This window comes from Schistocerca gregaria, chromosome 1 (assembly GCF_023897955.1).
Source record: "Schistocerca gregaria isolate iqSchGreg1 chromosome 1, iqSchGreg1.2, whole genome shotgun sequence".
Taxonomy (NCBI): domain Eukaryota; kingdom Metazoa; phylum Arthropoda; class Insecta; order Orthoptera; family Acrididae; genus Schistocerca; species Schistocerca gregaria.
Window position 1 is genome coordinate 279,416,957 of NC_064920.1, and position 19,695 is coordinate 279,436,651.

Consider the following 19,695-nt stretch of genomic DNA (forward strand, 5'->3'; position numbering starts at 1 on the left):
ATTTACACAAAGTTGGATGCGGCGTACACAAACTTGATGGTTGACGGCATTCATTTATCACCGCATAGTCACTGAGCTCGCGCCACAACTACATCGGACATCGCGAACGGAGCTAACGCGCAGGACCATAGCAGTTGACGTGTACAGCGGTCGCTACAAGGTTAATGGACGTCCTGAACGTTGTTGCTCTTCTACTGACTCACTTCCTCTTTTACATCGTTCGTGACATTAGAAAAATATATTCAGAGTTACAGCATCATCGCCACACACAAACTTCTACAGTTCACGAGTTTCTTTGTCAGTTTTTTGTAACTTGAAACATAACAATGTTGTCGCGTTGTTCGAAAACCGTGATGTGCGACAGACACTGCAAACACAACTTCACATTAGCGTCTCTGGACGCTGACTGACAAGTCAGAACGTGTTCCCAGATGGCCAGACTAGAATTTAACCACCTAGGAGATACAGAAAAAACAAATACATGGATAAAGTAACAGACAGGAGAAGAACACGAAAATATGACTGCACTGAAAATAAATGGAATGGGTTGGGGTGGGATATGTAACTTGGAAATGGGTGATAGATTGTCCAAGAATGTTTTTGCTGAATTTAAAGAGATAAGACAAGATAGAGAATACCACCCATAGAAAGTAGGTCTAAGACATCAGAAAACATTCATGTGCAATAAGGACATGTACAGATTTCATATCTTTTCAAAACATTTGGGCGAGTAGTTCCACAGACTTCAGAAAATGATATGCCTGCTATTAATGGTAGTTGGAAATTAGGTGGTTAGTAAGTTCAGAGTTCAATGTCTCTGTTCAAGCCTACATCGCTAGAGATTCACAGCACCCTCGCCTGAACGAGGATGGGGAAGAGAACAGACACTTGTTTTGATGCCGAAACAAGGGGAATCTGCATTATCGGAGAAGGATTTCAACTCAAATCCTTGCCAACGCAAATTAATTGTCTTAACCACTTGCTGGAATGTTGGGTAAAGTGGTCCAGTTAGCGCGATATCGCTTTGCGATGGTGTATGTTGCCCAAATCCAGTAACTTACGGCAGTCACAGCATGACGTCGTTGAAAAGTAAAATTTTGCAGATTGATACCACATTGTTCGGCTTTGGTCTTAGCACGTAACGCATGCTGTTTTCACTGGGTAAGTATCATCGGGTGAGCCTTCTGTTTTACCTAAGGAGCCTTGATCAGGGCTGAATCCTTGCGTGGGGTTATTGAATGTACCGGACGCCCAGCTGCTATTTCCATGCCGCGAATAGACTGGCAGAACCGTGACAGCGCTGAATACCAGGCCGGCATGGAACGCGCAAAAAGCAGACGTCGCCACCACAGCCGTTAAAGGAGGAACGCTGCTCGGCTGCCGCGTGCGACATTTTCCACCTGCGTGCTTTTCTCCGACCCGCGACAAAAACTTCCCGAGAAAAACGCGCTCGCCGGCACTCCATTCAACACGCCAAGCCGCTATCCGGGCACTCCATGTAATCACTAGTAAGAAGTCGACTTGATGTCATTTCGGTGCAGTACTCGATACGCCTAAGGTGCTAATACATGCCCGGCGCGTTGCCTTCTCGTTATTATCTAGGCATTGCTGTCACTGGTTATCTGGTGCAGGTGCACAATTACGTTTCTTCCCGTGCTAACAGAAATGCGAAATACATGTGTCCAATTATTCCCATCTCTGAAGAGCTTGCTTGTAATGAATGGTTCACATTCGATTTGTCTCTTCTGTGGACGGAAGCTCTTCCAGCCGTTCAAGCTGAGAGGGTAAGTAATGCTTTGAACCAACGGTCACTGAATGACGACATCTTCCCGTATACCACGGCATCATCAGCAAACAGCCGAAGATTGCTACACACCAGATCACTTGCGTGCGAGTTTATAGACAGTAACAGAGGTCCTATCATACTTCCTCGGGGCACTCCTGATATTACCCTTGTCTTTGATGAACACTTGTCGTTTCTCTCAGAGTATGCTGATAAAACAGCTCCATATTTAGCAATTATATACAACCACTCGCTCACAGAAAGATCCGTACCTGAAGACTGGAAAGTTGCTCACGTCACACCAATACCCAAAAGGGAAGTAGGAGTAATCCGCTGAATTACAGGCCTATATCACTAACGTCGATTTGCAGTAGTGTTTTGGAACATATACTGTATTCGAACATCATGAAATACCTCGAAGAAAACGATTTATTGCCATAAAATCAGCACGGATTCAGAAAATATCGTTCTTGTGACACACAATCTTCTCTTTATACTCATGAAGTAATAAGTGCTATTGACAGGGGGATGTCAAATTGATTTCATACTTTTAGATTTCCAGAAGGCATTCGACACCGTTCCACACAAGCGTCTTCTAATCAAACTGCGTGCCTTCGGAGTATCGCCTCAGTTGTGCGACTGGATTCGTTATTTCCTGTCAGAAAGGTCACAGTTCGTAGTAATAGACGGGAAGTCATCGAGTAAATCAGAAGTAATATCCGGCGTTCCCCAAGGAAGTGTCATAGGCCCTCTATTGTTCCTCGTCTATATTAACGACATATTAGACAATCTGAGCACCCGTCTTAGATGGTAAATGACAGCGTCATCTGCAAACAGTCTTGTAAAGTCGTCAGATCATCAAAACGACTTGCAAAATGATTTAGGTAAGATATCTGTACTGTGCGGAAAGTGGCAATGACCCTGAATAAAGGAAAGTGTGAAGTTACCGTATTCACGTGAGTACTAAAAGAAATCAGCTAAATTTCGATTATGCAACAAGTCACACAAATCTGAAGGCTGTAAATTCAACTAAATACTTAGCGATTACGATTACAAATAACCTAAATTGGAACGATCACATAGATAATATTGTGGGTAGAGCAAACCAAAGACTGCGATTCATTGGCAGAACACTTAGAAGGTGCAACAAGTCTACTAAAGAGACTGCTAACACTACGCTTGTCCGCCCTGTTCTGGAGTACTGCTCTGCGGTGTGGAATCCGTGGGAGTGACGGATGATATTGAAAAAGTACAAAGAAAGGCAACTCGGTCTGTAATATCGCGAAGTAGGCGATATAGTGCCACAGACACGATACGTAAATTGGAGTGGCAATCGTTAAAACAAAGGCGTTTTTCGTTGCGACGGGGTCTTCTCACGAAATTTCCATCACCTGTTTTCTCCTCCGATTGCGAAAACATTGTGTTGCCACCCACGCACATAGGGAGAAATGATAATCACGATAAAATAAGAGGAAACAGGGCTCGCACAGAAAAATTTAAGTGCTCATTTTTCCCGCATGCCGTTCGAGAGTGGAACGGTAGAGAGACTGCTTGAAGGTGGTTCATTGAACCCTCTGCCAGGCACTTTATTGTGAATAGTATAATAATCACGTAGATGTAGAGGACAACGTATTGGGTTCTGTTATAAATTCTTCGGGCCACTCACATCTCTGGGATTCTCATCTGTGTGCTCGGATCTACGTTTACAGTCTGCAATGGGGCACCGTATCAAACGTTTTCCCGAGATCTATGAATAAGGAATCTGCCTTCCGTCGCTCTCAACATATCATGTGAGTAAAGAACAAGCTGAAGATCGCACGGGCGGCTCTTTCTAAATACGTGCTGATTTAAGGACAGCAGGTCTTCATCTCAAGGAAATTTATTATAATTGAACTTGGATTATTTTCAAGAATTCTGCAGGAAACCGACGTTACGGATAATCGCCTGTTATTTTCCGGGTGTGTTCTTTTGCCGTTCTTATACACAGGAGTCACCTCCGCTTTTTTCCACTCGCTTGAGACTTTGCGCGATAGGTGCAAGCTAAGTAGGAGACCAACACCATCACGCACACACTGTGAAACCAAGTCGGGATTCGATGTAGACCACATTTTTCAGGGTACACATTTTCCATACTAAAATTTCTCATCAGTAGGCCTAACTGCAGACACGTACTCGGATCTGTTAGACACGCTCTAAACAGAAGAACGTTGGACTGCAGCAGAGTAGGACATCACAATCACAGTCGAAGTAGTAAGTCACCTGAAGCTAGGAAAACCACAGAGTTCATACATACTGCGAAGGTTGCAGGAACTGCCTCAGCTGGATTACTAAGCCGGTCTTGCACTTTAGTAGTGGGAAGGGTAATGATGTCAACCTTGACCTAAAACATTTTGTTCTGCTGAAATGAGACATTCTGTCACTTCTTGATGGCACAGACAAGATTTAATCTCCATTAAGATAGCAAAGGAGAACGTTTCTCAGCACAAACCCAGCTACTGCACAAGTCACTCTCTCGCTAACATGACGTTAAACCTTGGCGAAAGTTCAAATGGCATTCTATTCATTAACACGATGAATGAACTGTCTGAATATTCGATAGATGAGCGGAAGGAGGAAAGTTATTTACCGTCCTAATAGTTCTGTACGTTTTCGATCCTGCCAGCAGAGTGGTACTACCTACTATGATACTACAGTAGCACACAACTTGCTTCCATCGAGCACGGGTTGCGCTGCTGCCGGTAACATAAAACTTCGGGAACAACAGCCAATCACTCCTGACGCTTATTTCATCTCAAAAAGAAGTTAAAGCAATCTTTCGCCAGACGGTAGGTTTGACCTCGATATTGCTTGTGTTGGAACTGTCATTCAGACAATGGTATACTTCAAGCGTGAAAGGAAGAAACATTTTCCGCAGCGAATCACTTCATATAGACAGTTACAGAGATACCAACAATTTAACCCTACAGCAATAAAGGAAGGAGGAGATGTTACACTGCTAGTAAACCATCGTAAATTTTTCTACTCCAAATTTTATTCAAGGGAAGGTGTCATTTATAGATTATGCACCAGTTAATTCCAGTTGTTGATCTTCAATGGTACGTCATAAACAAAATAACTAAAAAATTGCCTATTTTATGCCCTGTAATGACAGTTTTACTACTCAAAATGTTATTGGAAAAGAAGTCCTTATTTTTATTATGTACTACTTACAAATTATAATAATTATTTTAATTCCAAGAGTATTTTACACACAGAGTAAGCAAAGAGTCTCCTGCTTTAGACACTATCATTACAATTGCAAGACCTAGCTCCATATACCTTCAACTATCCCCCAGAGATTCTTCCTTCGATTCCCCATTTTCTGCTTAAATGTCTGGGCCTACATCACTGTCTTTAGTACACGCAACATTATAAAAAATGTTCCCCTTCACTAAATTCTTTGTTGTCTGTGTCTGCATTAGCTTCTTTAAACAAACTCAAACTCAGCACCATCGAGATTAGAAAATGTGTGTGAATTCCTAAGGGACCAAACTGCTGAGGTCATTGGTCCCTAGGCTTACACACTACGTAAACTAATTTACACTAACTTATGCTAAGAACAACACACTCAGCAATGCCCGAGGGAGGACTCGAACCTCCGGCGGGAGGGGAATGCATCGAGATTATGCTGCTTCCAGTTGCAAAAGGAGAAAGCATTGAAAGAGGTGATAGTTCACATCACTCTCCCGACTGTGACTGCTTGATAGTTCACATAAGATGCCGCTCTAAGGTAAATTCTGAGCGATAAAATAAATGTGCAGACTATCACGAAACCGGCACACCACGACATTACAAGAGAACTCGGGCAAGCAAACCTTTGGTGTCAAGTAGTAAATAATTCAGACAATGTTAACAACGTAAGACTACTTAAGAGCATGTGTCGCTCACGTGTCCAGATTGGCGGGAACCACGAAGAGATACCACAGCAATCATAAATTTTACGAGGATTGAGTAATTTAGGATTAACAAGTAACCGGAGACAAGGAGCACAGTATATGGGCTATGTACTAATTAAAGGGATAAGCTCACTTTTTCACTGTTTGAATGCAAAGCGCGTGTACGGTGGAAGAACATGAGGAGACAAGTACACAACAACCGCCTATTTACCAACGCGTTAGTGCACCTTTGGAACACAATACAGAAGCGATTATAGGTGCCACAGATTTTGACAATACCTTGGTAGGCTGCCGGAGATATGTGACAGGAGTTGTCTAAGTATAGGTGATGCTGCTCCAGCAAATTAAGGAGAAATGGTTTTGGACGCGGAGCTGCCGCCTGATATGATGATGATGATGATTGGTTTCTGGAGCACTCAACTGCGCGGTCATCGGCGCCCGTACAAAGTCCCAACTTTTACACAGTCCAATTTTATTCACAGCCCAATCTAGCCACTGTCGCGAATGATGATAATGAAATGATGAGGACAACACAAACATCCAGTCTCCGGGCAGAGAAAATCTTTAAGCCAGTCGGGAATCGAACCCGGGTCCCCGTGATCGAGAGGCAGCAACGCTAGCCACTTTTTTTCCAGTGTTGAGCCGTTGCCTCAGTTTATTATTATTATTATTATTATTATTATTATTACTGAGTGCAGCTAATCCTCCGACCGAACACGCTGAGCTACCGTGCCCGCACATGGAGACGTTTCCTGCTGGAGGAGGCTATCGCCGTCGGGGAAGATTCGTTGGAAGAATCCTAAAGGAAATGCAATCCGAAACAAAGGAAGTAGGTTACAGTACACTTGTTCGCGCTCTGCTTGAATACTGCTCACCAGTGTAGGATCCGTACCAGATGGGGTTGATGGAAGAGAGAGACAGAGAAGATCCAACGGAGAGCAGCGCGCTTCGTTACAGGATCATTTAGTAATCGCGAAAGCGTTACGGAGATGATAGATAAACTTCAGTGGAAGACTTTGCAGGAGAAACACTCAGTAGCTCGGTACGGGCTTTTGTTAAAGCTTCGAGAACATACCTTCACCGAGAAGTCAAGCGGTATATTGCTCCCTCCTACGTATATCTCGCAAAGAGACCATGAGGATAAAATCAGAGAAATAAGAGCCCACACAGAGGCATGCCGACAATCTTTCTTTCCACGAACAATACGAGACTGGAATAGAAGGGAGAACCGATAGAGGTACTCAGGGTACCCTCCGCCACACACCGTCAGGTGGCTTGCGGAGTATGGATGTAGATGTGGATGTAGAAGAAATCAAACATGGAAAACAGCAAGACGTCCGCAATAATATTTACTTAGTATGGTCCATAACGATCTGCCCTTTGTCAACGTTGCTTATGTGAGTAGATTTCTCCATTTGCGGCCAGTATCGCCGTTAGAATAATTCCTCATTCGGCGCTGCTGCTGTCATATACTTTTTTTTATCGCGTCATGTGCCAGCAACGCAACTAGGCAGCATTCATTCTCTTAGTGGGCAGCGGTCGTAATCTTTTGCCTCAGAGTGTGGATAATCAATGCAGACTTCTGTTGACTGCACAGTATCATCGAAGTTCTGGAATTATTTTGGGAGTCACATCGTGATTTTGAGTGGATACTGAACAGGACAGCTAACCGATAAACTCTGTAAAACCGATTCGTGTTACCGTTTTAATTAAAATGCGCAGGTATCTCCTCCATCACGGGATTACATCTCACACGATTGGAAATATAGGAGATCAATTTCATGAGCGAGAACTGAAAGCAAAAAAGGGTTTTTCTTTTCGTTACAAATTAGAAAGATTTGCTACACGGAGGATTGTATGCCTTATATACAGAGGGAAGTATACGAGATTTTCAGCGTCAGAATGTGTAATATTTCTGGCTTATTCAGCCATCATATTAGGCCGCAGGAAGCTATTCCCAGGGCAGTGGAGATGTAAGAAGCATAGAGATGACGAAATGTGGGGTGAGGTACCGGTGACAGATGTTAGATTCGATACCATTCCCGTGAGAAAGACCGCCTGCATGATGCTGCTGCTCTGTGATTGGCTGCTGTGTTCGGCGGTAGGGCGCCAAAACGTTAAACTTTAGTTGCTATTATTAATTAAACCTGTCATCCAAATTACTCCATTCATTTAAATAAACATCTCTCAACAGCCAGCTATCAATCAGTCATTTCAAAATTATTAAAATCAAAGTATTACTAAAACAAAAGACTCAGGATATTACTGCCGATGCACTTCGGTGGCGTTCGGGTCACGCCTTGCTGGCTTGGCGCGCGAAGTGTCTCGCGCAGTCCGGCTCTCCAGTTCTGACCGTTCCAGTAGACAGACATGTTGTCTGTTATAGCAGTATTTGTTTCATGCAATTATATTTACTACAGTTCCGACCGTCGCTAGGTACAGACATGTTATCTGTAATAGTATTTGATTCATGTAAATTTATTCTCCAGTTCTGACGGTTCCAGTAGGCAGACATGTTGTCTGCGGCAGGATGTATTTCATGCTATTTTAGCCAGATATAATGACTGTGGAAATATATGTTCAATACGTTTTGATCACGAATCTCGTGTCTATATCAATAAAAACGCGACTGGCATCCCAAATGAGTTATAGTTTATTCGTAGCAGCAGTTCCTTGCGAAGTTAATTTCACTCTCAAGAAAAAGAATCCACGACCTGCGTGCTGTTTTCTGCGCTGGGGACATCATCATCATGAAGACAGCAGGTTAGTGAAGTGTACAAGAACTTACATATTCCACACATGGCACTGGAAACAACTAGGCACCTCACGTGTGCTGCATGCACAGTACAAATGTGCTCAGTGACATGTCATCTGCAATAATGCACAGGAGGTAAAGAAGGATGAAAGTATTACCTCTGTCTCACTTTTATTCCTTTTTTCTTGCCGTAAATGGAGCACACGTACTGCCCTCTTCTTCAGCTGTGAGCACCTGTTACATCTTTAAATCATATGCGAAGTAACATCTGTTTGTTGTTGTTGTCTTTAGTCCTGAGACTAGTTTGATGCAGCTCTCCATGGTACTGTATCCTGTGCAAGCTGCTTCATCTCCCAGTACCTACTGCAACCTGCATCCTTCTGAATCTGCTTAGTGTATTCATCTCTTGGTCTCCCTCTACGATTTTTACCCTCCAAGCTGCCCTCCAAAGCTAAATTTGTGATCCCTTGATGCCTCAGAACATGTCCTACCATCCGGTCCCTTCTTGTTGTCAAGTTGTGCCACAAATTTCTCTTCCCCCCACTGTGTCTGTATTCAATACCTCCTCACTAGTTATGTGATCTACCCATCTAATCTTCAGCATTCTTCTGCAGCACCACATTTCGAAAGCTTCTATTCTCTTCCTGTCCAAACTAGTTATCGTCCATGTTTCACTTCCATACATGGCTACGCTCCATACAAATACTTTCAGAAACGACTTCCTGATACATAAATCTATACTCGATGTTAACAAATTTCTCTTCTTCAGAAACACTTTCCTTGCCATTGCCAGTCTACATTTTATATCCTCTCTACTTCGACCATCATCAGTCATTTTGCTCCCCAAATAGCAAAACTCCTTTACTACTTTAAGCGTCTCATTTCCTAATCTAATTCCCACAGCATCACCCGACTTAATTCGACCACATTCCATTACCCTCGTTTTGCTTTTGTTGATGTTCATCTTATATCCTCCGTAACATCTATACATTCTATTGCTACCCAATTTAATTATTAACAGTGCAAGACGCAACCTAAGCTGATGGTGATGGTTAGCCATCGAAACGCTTTTCGAATGAAGTAAAAACTGGGAGACTGTGCACGAAATTATACATGTACTGTAAATTTAAGTATCAGTTACCGTCCTAACAACTTAGCCAATGACGGATGTAATTCATATTTGACTCATTCTAGTTGTTTGGATGTGCCTTCCTTTACAGGAAGTGTCTGCTCCGCAATTAATGTTTCGTAAGAGTAAGAGGCCGCGCGTCAAAACACGAGAAGAACATGTTAACGTGGGGAGTGTAGAAAAAGAAGCGAGCGGTGTGCATGCTGTGGGTAGGCGTGGCGGCAGCCGGATGTGGGTCAAGGCATGAGAAGCGGTGGCGCGGCGTGGGAAAGCGCAGCGCAGCCACAGACAACACCGACCCGACTGCACAACTGAGGGGCAGGCAGGCAATTCGCTTTCTCGCGCGCGCAGCCGGCATTCCTGCCCTGAGCGGTCGCAGCGGCTGCTGCGCACTCCACAGCACGAATACAGCCGGAAGCACCACCTATCAAGCCAAGCTGGCTACACATTCTGCCAACCCCGCAGTCCATGTCGCTAGGCTAGACGAGTCGGTAGCCAGTTCGAATCCCTGCGGTCTAATAAAACTTTCATAAACAGAAATTAGACGGAACGAGGAGACCTTTCGTTTACTGAACAAAATATGAGCTTAACCAATAGAGCACCGGATTTGTGAGAGACAATTCAGGACTTCCTAGCAGACAGAGCTTCGCATCTACACTCCGCACGCCACCTGACGGTGTGTGGCAAAGGCTACCTCTCGTGCCTCCTCCCCCGTTTCATTCGCCAACTCAGAGTGCAAAAACTACTGACAATAAACTTCAATCTATTAACAAACTTCCTGGCAAGGTAAAACTGTCTGCCGGGCCGAGACTCGAACTCGGGACCTTTGCCTTTCGCGGGCAAGTGCTCTACCAACTGAGCTACCCAAGCACGACTCACGCCCCGTCCTCACAGCTTTACTTCTACCAGTACCTCGTCTCCTACCTTCCAAACTTCATAGAAGCTCTTCTGCGAACCTTGCAGAAGTAGCACTCCCGACAGAAAGGATATTGCGGAGACATGGCTTAGCCACAGCCTGGGGGGTGTTTCCAGAATGAGATTTTCACTCTGCAGCGGAGTGCGCGCGCTGATATGAAACTTGTGGCTTTGGAAGGTAGGAGACGAGGTACTCGTAGAAGTAAAGCTGTAAGGACGGGGCGTGAGTCTTGCTTGGGTAGCTCAGTTGGTAGAGCACCTGCCCGCGAAAGGCAAAGGTCCCGAGTTCGAGTCTCGGCCCGGCACACAGTTTTAATCTGCCAGGAATTTTCATATCAGCGCACACCCCGCTGCAGAGTGAAAATCTCATTCTGTTCCATCTATTAGTTTCTCAATTTTCTCATCGTGCTCTCGTTTTTCACGACACGTATGTGAGACGAAGTAAGTTGTTGACCGACCCCTCTCCTAACGTAGGCTCTTGTGATTTTAGCAGTAAACCTCCCCGCAATTATACAACACCGGCCCTGGTGGCCGAGCGGTTCTAGGCGCTACGGTCTGGAACCGTGCGACCGCTACGGTCGCAAGTTCGAATCCTGCCTCCGGGCATGGGTGTGTGTGATGTCCTTAGGTTGGTTAGTTTTAAGTAGTTCTAAGTTCTAGGGGACTGATCACCTCAGAAGTTAAGTCCCATAGTGCTCAGAGCAATTTTTTGGAATTATACAACGCCCCCACTTGTAGTCTGCCAATGGAGTACGTTGATCGTCTCTGTAAAGCACTCAGGTAGAGTAAACGACCCCAGAGCGAACCGTGCTGCTCCTTGTTGGATCTTCTGTATCTTTCTATCAATCCTACTTGATAAGGGTCAGTCGAGTAAGTACTTCATAAACGACGTCTTTCGTGTATGATTAAATTTCCTCAAGATTCTTCCAACGAATCTTAGCCCGGCATCCGCTTTTCCTGCCATTTATTTTACGTGGTCATTATATCTTACGTTCTCAGTCTGACGTAAGCGACGTATGTACACACAATTTTTTGAGTAACCGAAGGGAGGCGTTATTGTCTACAAAATACATGCAATTTAGTGGAAATGTCAGATGCGGCATAAGGCTGTTGTCCACACAGAGATGACTGATACGAAATGCAGGAAGACCAGCAGAGGACTGATCACTTGGATCAGAAACTAAGTTTGCTTTTCTGTGTTAAAAAAAAAAAAAAAGCAGCTACATACCATCCAATGAACATGAGATGATTTTCGCTAAGTACAAAAACGGTAACAGAAAAAAGCGCACAGAAAATATGTGGCAAACAGCGACAATAATTGCTTAAAACATGCTGTAACATACAATAAGTGAGATTTAAAAAAACCACTGAGGATGGTGATATTTGTCCCCGAAAGTAGTTTGGGAGAATAAAGAAATAAACGATTAAGAAGGTGTTTTGCATCAAGGCGGACTCCATTTTATCCATTAAATTTATACTTAAAACTAGGGAGATCTTTTTTCCAGCACCATGTGCATCGGCGTTCCTCGAACCCTTCACGCTAACAGTTTGAAAAGTAACATTCCGGTATCGAGGGCCATCTGTCGACCGGTTTTTGCACTCGTTTTTGGTTTCAATAACACCTCATGTCGTTTGGGCCACGTGTGCGAATTTTTATCTATCTGCCTGCATTATCAAGCGAATTACTGCACTGTCAAATGTTAACAGAGTTTTGCGTCATCCTGTAAAGACGAGGGACGCAACCAAGCAGTACTGAATTTATGACAAGGCGAAGAGTCCTGTGGGCGTTACTGATGTCAACAGGAAGTACCATAAATGAATGGAGCAACTATGGAAACAAAGACACACAATGGATACCGTCGGCATTTACACCGTTGGGATGATATATCCATCTACATCTATATGACTACTCCAAAATACACACTTACGTACTTGGCAGCGGTTTCACAAAACAAATTTGACACTGTTTCTCTACCGCTCCACTCTCAAAAACCACGTGGAGAAAAATAACAGCTAAATCTTTCCGTGCGAGCTCTGGTATCTTATATTATTACGATCGTCCTTTTTTCCTATTAGATGGAAATCAATGATGATCTTTCTTTTTTTTCATCCGAGAAGATTCCTTCGGAGGAAAATTGCTTTTTTAAATGACTGCTACCGCAACTTCCTTATCACATCCGAGACACACGGTTCTCCTATTTCGCAATAGTACGAAACACGCTAACCTTTTAACTTTTTCGATGTCAGCCGGCAATGTTATCTGATAAGGATCCTACACTGCACAGTAACGCTAAAGCGGTCTCTTCAATAGATACGTTGCGTCTAGAAATGTTCTGTCAGTCAAACGCAATATTTGGTTCATCTTTCCCATTATATTTTCTGTGCAATGGTTTCAATTTAGGATGTTCATCACTGTAATCGTTAAGTATTAGTCGAATTTACAACCTTTCAACTTGTGCGATTTATCGTGCAACCGAAAGTAAACACTTTGTTATGTTCCATGTGGGGGGAGGAGTAGTACTTTTCATTGATGGGATCAATTATAACTTTTCAATGCATGTATCTTGTGTTAATCATTTTGCAATCATGGTTGATCTTGTGATGACTTCAACAGACGTTAAAAGACAGCATGATCCGTAAACAACCTACGAGGGCTGCTCAGATTGTCTCCTAAATCGTCTATATACATTAGTAACAGCAGAGGGCCTATAACATTTTCTTGGGAACTCCATATGCCACCTCCGTTCCACTACATGACTTCCCATTAATTACAACGAACTGTGAACTGTTTGACAGGACAGTATTTATGTAGAGTAATATAAATAAAAGGGGCCAAAATCAAATGAAATGCAATTACTCTCCAACGTTTGACTGACTATTGTCTGTGATAATTAAGCATTCAGAAAATATCTATGAACCACCTTCAGACATTTTGTCGCTAGAATTCAGGTCAACTCAGTATCAGTATTTTTTAACCCAACACAGACTTGTAATACACTAGGCAATAAACCCGGCGAAGTTGAGTCAACTAGAGAGGCTTTCACCAGGCTGTGAGCTACACGGATACATAAATAAAAATTACCTGCCTCCTCCGTGCACCTCTCTGGAATTATGCATGCCGCTTATAATTTTCGCAGCCACAATCCCTCCCGCGTCACGCACGCAAGCACACGCGCACACACTAGTCTCATTAGTTCCGTGATAACAGCTACGATATGAGACACTTCAAGTGTGTCCACCCCGGAACAGATGACAAATTACTGTAGACGATCCCACGTGTGTTGAGAGATACCATAGTCGGTCAGCACTTGACACTTCTCGGTTGACTGCAGCATCATCGCTGCACTGACTGGAAATGGCAGCTATGATTTTTTTCTTTTGTCAACTCCAGTAACAGGACTCAGATAAAGTATTGGAGCAATCTGAATGTAACCTCTATTTTACATCACAGCCGGCCATATCCCGTGTGTGGCTATATGTCAGGACGAAGTGGTGCGCTGCCGTCTCAAGCAACAGCCTTGAAGTTATGGAACGATCTATACTGCAGAGTGATGTGCACAACCGGACACTTTTTGTCGATCAGGTAGGAATGCACACTTCGGAGAAGCATCGCTTCACGATTACACATTTCGGCTGTCACTTGCAAATATCCCGATCATGAAGATGTCGGCGGTATATTAACACCGCCACGTGAGGGACGTTCGATGCAGGTGGTGTGTTATTCCGCGACAGTGGTCGCCCGAGGGCGGCTCTAGCGTTTCATGACTTCTTGTACTCGAAGAAAAATCCTTTCGGATAACATTGCCACTATGACGAAAGGGTGAAGATGGTTATCACGCACATCGGTTCCAACATCAAGATACAGTAATCTATGATGTAAGGACGAAGACGTTAATCGCGAGCTATTCAAAGTGCCTAGTGGTGAATACGTACATAAGGAGCTCAACAATGTCTCTAGTAATTACTGTAAGTGCCTCTAGTTAGTGACGAAGAACCTACATCGTGGGTAATCAATGGGTCGCTGGCTCGAATCTCGCTATGGCCACTTATTTCGTTTTTTTTCGTTCAATTCGAATACCTACGTCATTTAAATATAAAATTCATCACTCGTATGCCACTAACTCATATCTAAACATCATTTTTTTAATGAAAAATGCACTACTTCCTGATTCTAATTACATATTGCACACAAAGCAAATACAGATTCTTAATTAGCGATATTTTCTAGAAGATTGTTAAAATAAAAACAATTTTACAAATTTATTAACAATCTTTCAAAAATATCAATAGTTAAGAATTTGTATATGGAATATGTGTGATATGTAATTAGAAACACGACGATTTGTATTTTTCATAAAACTTGATAATTATACATGTGTTAATTAGTGTACATGTGTAGAAATTTATATGTAAATGATGTACGTATCCGAAATAAATGAAAAAAATAAAACATAATAAGAAGCCATTGGGCGATTCCAACCAGCGAGCCACTGATTATACAATTACCATTACCCAACGCTGTCGAGTGAGCCACGTGGCCCGCCTGAAATTCGCCTTAATTTTAGTGAATTGAATTTCCTAGATAATCTTCGAAGTCGACATTCTCCAGAATTTTTAATAGCTGCATTTTATTGCTTTGCTGGTCATATATTATTTCTGAACTTCGCGTACTATAAATGTAAATAACAGAAAAAGACTCACTGCCGGATGGTCGGATCGGCTACGTGTTACATTCACAGCGTGGGTGTGACACAGAAATGGCAATACGACGACGATATCTCAGAAAGACATTTGAACAGAGCACGATGCTCTACACTAACGGTGATTGCCAATTAGTGCCTCGTATACAAAATAATGATGCAGTTTTATGGCTAATATCGCTGCGCTGCCTTTCATGGAAGCGTCTGTTGGTGAACTGCTCCCTGGACACTCCCAGCGCTGAAGAAAATTTTGATCCGCAGAATTCGCTTTTTTGGGAAGCCAGGAATAAAGAGGTTATCAGCATACCTCATACTTTCTATCAGATTCAAATGGTTCAAGTGGCTCTGAGCACTATGGGACTTAACAGCTGATGTCATTAGTCCCCTTGAACTACTTTAACCTAACTAATCTAAGGACACCACACACATGCGTGCCCGAGGCACGATTTGAGCCTGCGACCGCTCGCGCGGTTCCAGACTGAAGCGCCTAGAACCGCTCGGCCACTCGGGCCGGCTGACTATCAGATTACGACCAGCTGTTTCGGTATGTCGCTCATGGGGCAACACTGTTGAAGACCAGATTGTCGGATGCGAGTGCTTTACTCAGCTGAACGTCTGATGCCCGGTCTCCAATGTTATGTCTCTGACGATACAGGGTGGATGTTTGAACGATGACACTGTGACCACTGCTAACAACTCCTCTTGCCGTAAAGTAACAATGCGCGCCCAGTGTAAGCCTGAAATGGTCTTTCAAGGCATGTTCGCAGATTGAGCTGCCCTTCTCTTGACTGGCGCAAGGAGTATTCTGTTGAATTTCACTGAGAATGCAGTTTTACTGATTTATCCACGTGTCTCTAAACAGCGATTCCTCTGATGAAAAGAATACTGAGACAGAGGTTTCTGGCGACAACAACGACAACAACAACAACAACAACAACAACAGAATGGTGCAGAACATTTTCTAAGCAGCTTAAATGACTTGTCGGCTACCGGTGTCTTCCTGCTCTCTTTCTTTTTTAACTTTCGTCAACTGTTTCGTAATTCGATGCACCTGTTCCACATTTTGTTACTTGATAAAATACCTACTAGAGACACGCTTTCAGAATAGACCCAGGATTCAACAAGTCAGTGATGGAAGAAGAACAGCAGTGACTCACCAGCGAAGGTAATGAATAACCTTACAATAGATGGGCCTAATACGGCTGCCACTTCATTGCTTCAGTAATACGAAATCCCACCACGTAGCAGGGGTGGTGAATGATGCTGCTGTGTAAACATACGAAAAGTAACGCCAGCCGCGGCAGGAGACCGCTTTTCGTGGCTGGGGGTAGTTGAGTGAGCATCTTACGGTTTGGTGTTGACGTATCTAGGACGGCAATCGGCGCGGCTAAAGTCAATTTATACCTGTTTCAGGATGAACTGAGGAAAGAGCGAATATTTATATATGTCTCTGTAGGAGCTCTGTAATCTCGTTCAGTCTGCCACCACAGTCCTTGCAACAAGAGTCATACATGAGACACTGAAAAATAGTATTAGATTCCGTCTTGAGAAAAGTTTGTTGGAGGCCACTAACTCTGTCTTTCGGTCGGTGTTTAACATATCTCTGCAAATGTCCGCCTGGTATCAGGTTTCAGCGGTTCAAAAATACTTCACCATTTGTCCGTATCTCATTTCCATATTGCATTTCCATGCAATCATGCACATTACAATTTAATGAAGACATAAATAAGATCATTAGACACCGAAATTTAAACAGCAACAATTTTGAATGTGCCTAGACATAAAATTAAGGAAGGTTTTGTACAAGAACATAAGAACGAAGCAGTTAATAAAAGGTAAATCGAAGATCTGTTGAAGTTATGATGATGTTTATTATTAATATATTCGTAAAATGTTTACATCGAGGCAGCCGAAAATTTGAGCGAATTAAAGCTGTTCGTACCAGCCAGTGTTATACGAAGTCAATCAAGTCGTCGACAACTATTCGGGCTCGCCGGCCTATGTGGCCGAGCGGAACCGTGCGACCGCTACGGTCGCAGGTTCGAATCCTGCCTCGGGCATGGATGTGTGTGAAGTCCTTGGGTTAGTTAGGTTTAAGTAGTTCTAAGTTATAGGGGACTGATGACCTCGGATGTTAAGTCCCATAGTGCTCAGAGCCATTCGAACCTATTCGGGCCCAGACGATACGCAGTCTTTTCAGGCTCGCCAATACATGTCTTCCTCTTCAAGCATGAGCGTAGTCCCTCTACAAGGGCTGACAGTTTCGAAAAACTGAAAATTTTCTGTCCCATATTCCAGCCCTAGTCTTCTTTACTTCTGCGTTAACTCGTCATTTAGACCGATGATGAAAAGTGGAAGCCTCGCTGCAATTTTAACACCACAGCATACACACTAACTGCGTTACAAAACACTGTACAAAAAAAAATATCTTTGTACTTTATCTGGTGAACCATAATTCTTTCTTCTCCTAATTCAATATTTAATCAGTATATATTAATTGCTATTGAGAACCATTGACTGAAACGTACTAAATATTTATGCAAGATGCATTTATCCTTTCTGTAATTAGCGCGACCACACAGCCACAAATACAGACAGAATTCCGCATGCATCAATATCCCAACATAAAACACTGAATTGAAGAGCAGCTACCAGAAGATACTATTACAGTATCTCCCATTTCAAACAGAGCACACGAAAGCAAAGGCAAACCTCCACCGCCGCAAACGGTATTGTTAATATGATGTCACTAGACACGCTTTAGGCAAAACGCAAAAAATAGATGGTAATAAGGCTGCGCGACTGCGCTTCCAAGAGATCGGTAACGAATCCAAGTGCAGTTTAATGACTCCTGAAGTTAACTCTTGACTTGCTGACAGTATTTTCAAATGGTTCAAATGGCTCTGAGCACTATGGGACTTAACATCTGAGGTCATCAGTCCCCTAGAACTTAGAACTACTTAAACCTAACTAATCTAAGGACGTCACACAAATCCATGCCCGAGGCAGGATTCGAACCTGCGACCGTAGCGATCGCGCGGTTCCAGACTGTAGCCCCTAGAACCGCTCGGCTACACTGACCGGCGCAGTATCTTCGCGGAAAGGAGAGAAAAGGGCAGGAAAGGAGAGGAGAGGACAGGAGAGACGTTCGCTTGCACATACAGATTATCAAACTCAGCGGCATCGTCCTGAACTAAACATCTCATTGAGTGAGGATTTTCGACTGATATTAGTGATCCAACTTTCGAATGGGTACGTTATGGTCGCGATAGACCACACTCATTATTCGAAAGGAGTACACTAAGGACTGCCGTCTGGTTCTATATAATTCACTTTGTTTTAAATCCTTATCGAACCCCGATACACACTCTCTCTCTCTCTCTCTCTCTCTCTCTCTCTCTCTCTCTCTCTCTGTGTGTGTGTGTGTGTGTGTGTGTGTGTGTGTGTGTTCAGTGACACGAGGAAGGCATTTGCTAATCATGATCATCTGCATTAGGAAGTTGTCTCATTGCAGTAAGGTATTCCTATCCCGTTCCCGATGTTCAGCACTTGGTATGGATTATCCTTCAGAATTGCTTCTTTAGTTCATTAAACGCCGTAAATGCCTAAGCTAAAAAGATGAATAATGGTATCTTCATCAAAATTCCCTCGTAAATTACGCAAGGAATCTAAACTTGCAGTAAACGAAGGTAAAACAAATACTGATGAAATTTTAATGAACAAATTTTGTATGGCAATTGTGTGTAACATTTCCAAGTATTTCTTATGTCTGGGTGAGTGAATGGACAAAACAGGATTATCCTAAATTAAAAGTGACTAAACGTAAGGTATCAAAACTTTAAAATAATTTAAATATTTTAGTTTTGCCGAGAATGGCTAAGTATTAAAAATAATTATGACTAATATTTCTCCAATGGAACCAAGTGTGTGAACAATACAACGTCGAAATCTCGCAAATAAGACTCAAATTGTGTCTTATTGTGGCGTTAACAAAAGGACCTTACTGGAAACAAAGAGTAGACTTTTGTAAGGCTCTTCCGGTTAAACCGTCACGCCACCGCATTGTGGGTATTTATAAAATGAACTTTAAAGTGTGTAGAATGTGTAGAAATTGAAGAACGAAAGGAGGACAGAGTTTAAAGCTCCGTCGCAGACGAAGTCATTAGGGTCAGAGGCAGGAGAGGATAAGGAAATCGGCAGTACCATTTTTTTAACGTAACCATCCCCAGGAAATCCTAAATCTACACGATAGGGACTGCGACTACAGTAGCTGTCTCATGAATGCGAGTCTGGTGTCTTTACATTGCACCGCCTCGCTGGAGTGCAGATATGAACTCTGCGAAAAGAAAAAGAAGAAGAAGAAGAAGAAGAAGTTACTCAAGAGGAATTAAACGGTCCGACAAAAGCTAGAAACATACCCAACTGAACGTAGAATTAGTAAAAATTGCAGCACTTAGCACGAATGTGTCCAGAAGATG

At 43.0% G+C, this 19,695-nt stretch overlaps 1 protein-coding gene and 1 non-coding gene across 5 annotated transcripts in view; both read right to left on the reverse strand.

Moving 5' to 3' along the window:
- LOC126340904 (disco-interacting protein 2) overlaps positions 1–19,695 on the reverse strand; it is a 1,418,593-nt gene that overhangs the window by 672,807 nt on the left and 726,091 nt on the right. The gene's annotated exons all lie outside the window — the stretch shown is intronic.
- On the reverse strand, positions 10,399–10,473 carry Trnas-cga (transfer RNA serine (anticodon CGA)). Its single transcript has one exon. It is a non-coding gene; the product is annotated as a tRNA-Ser (tRNA).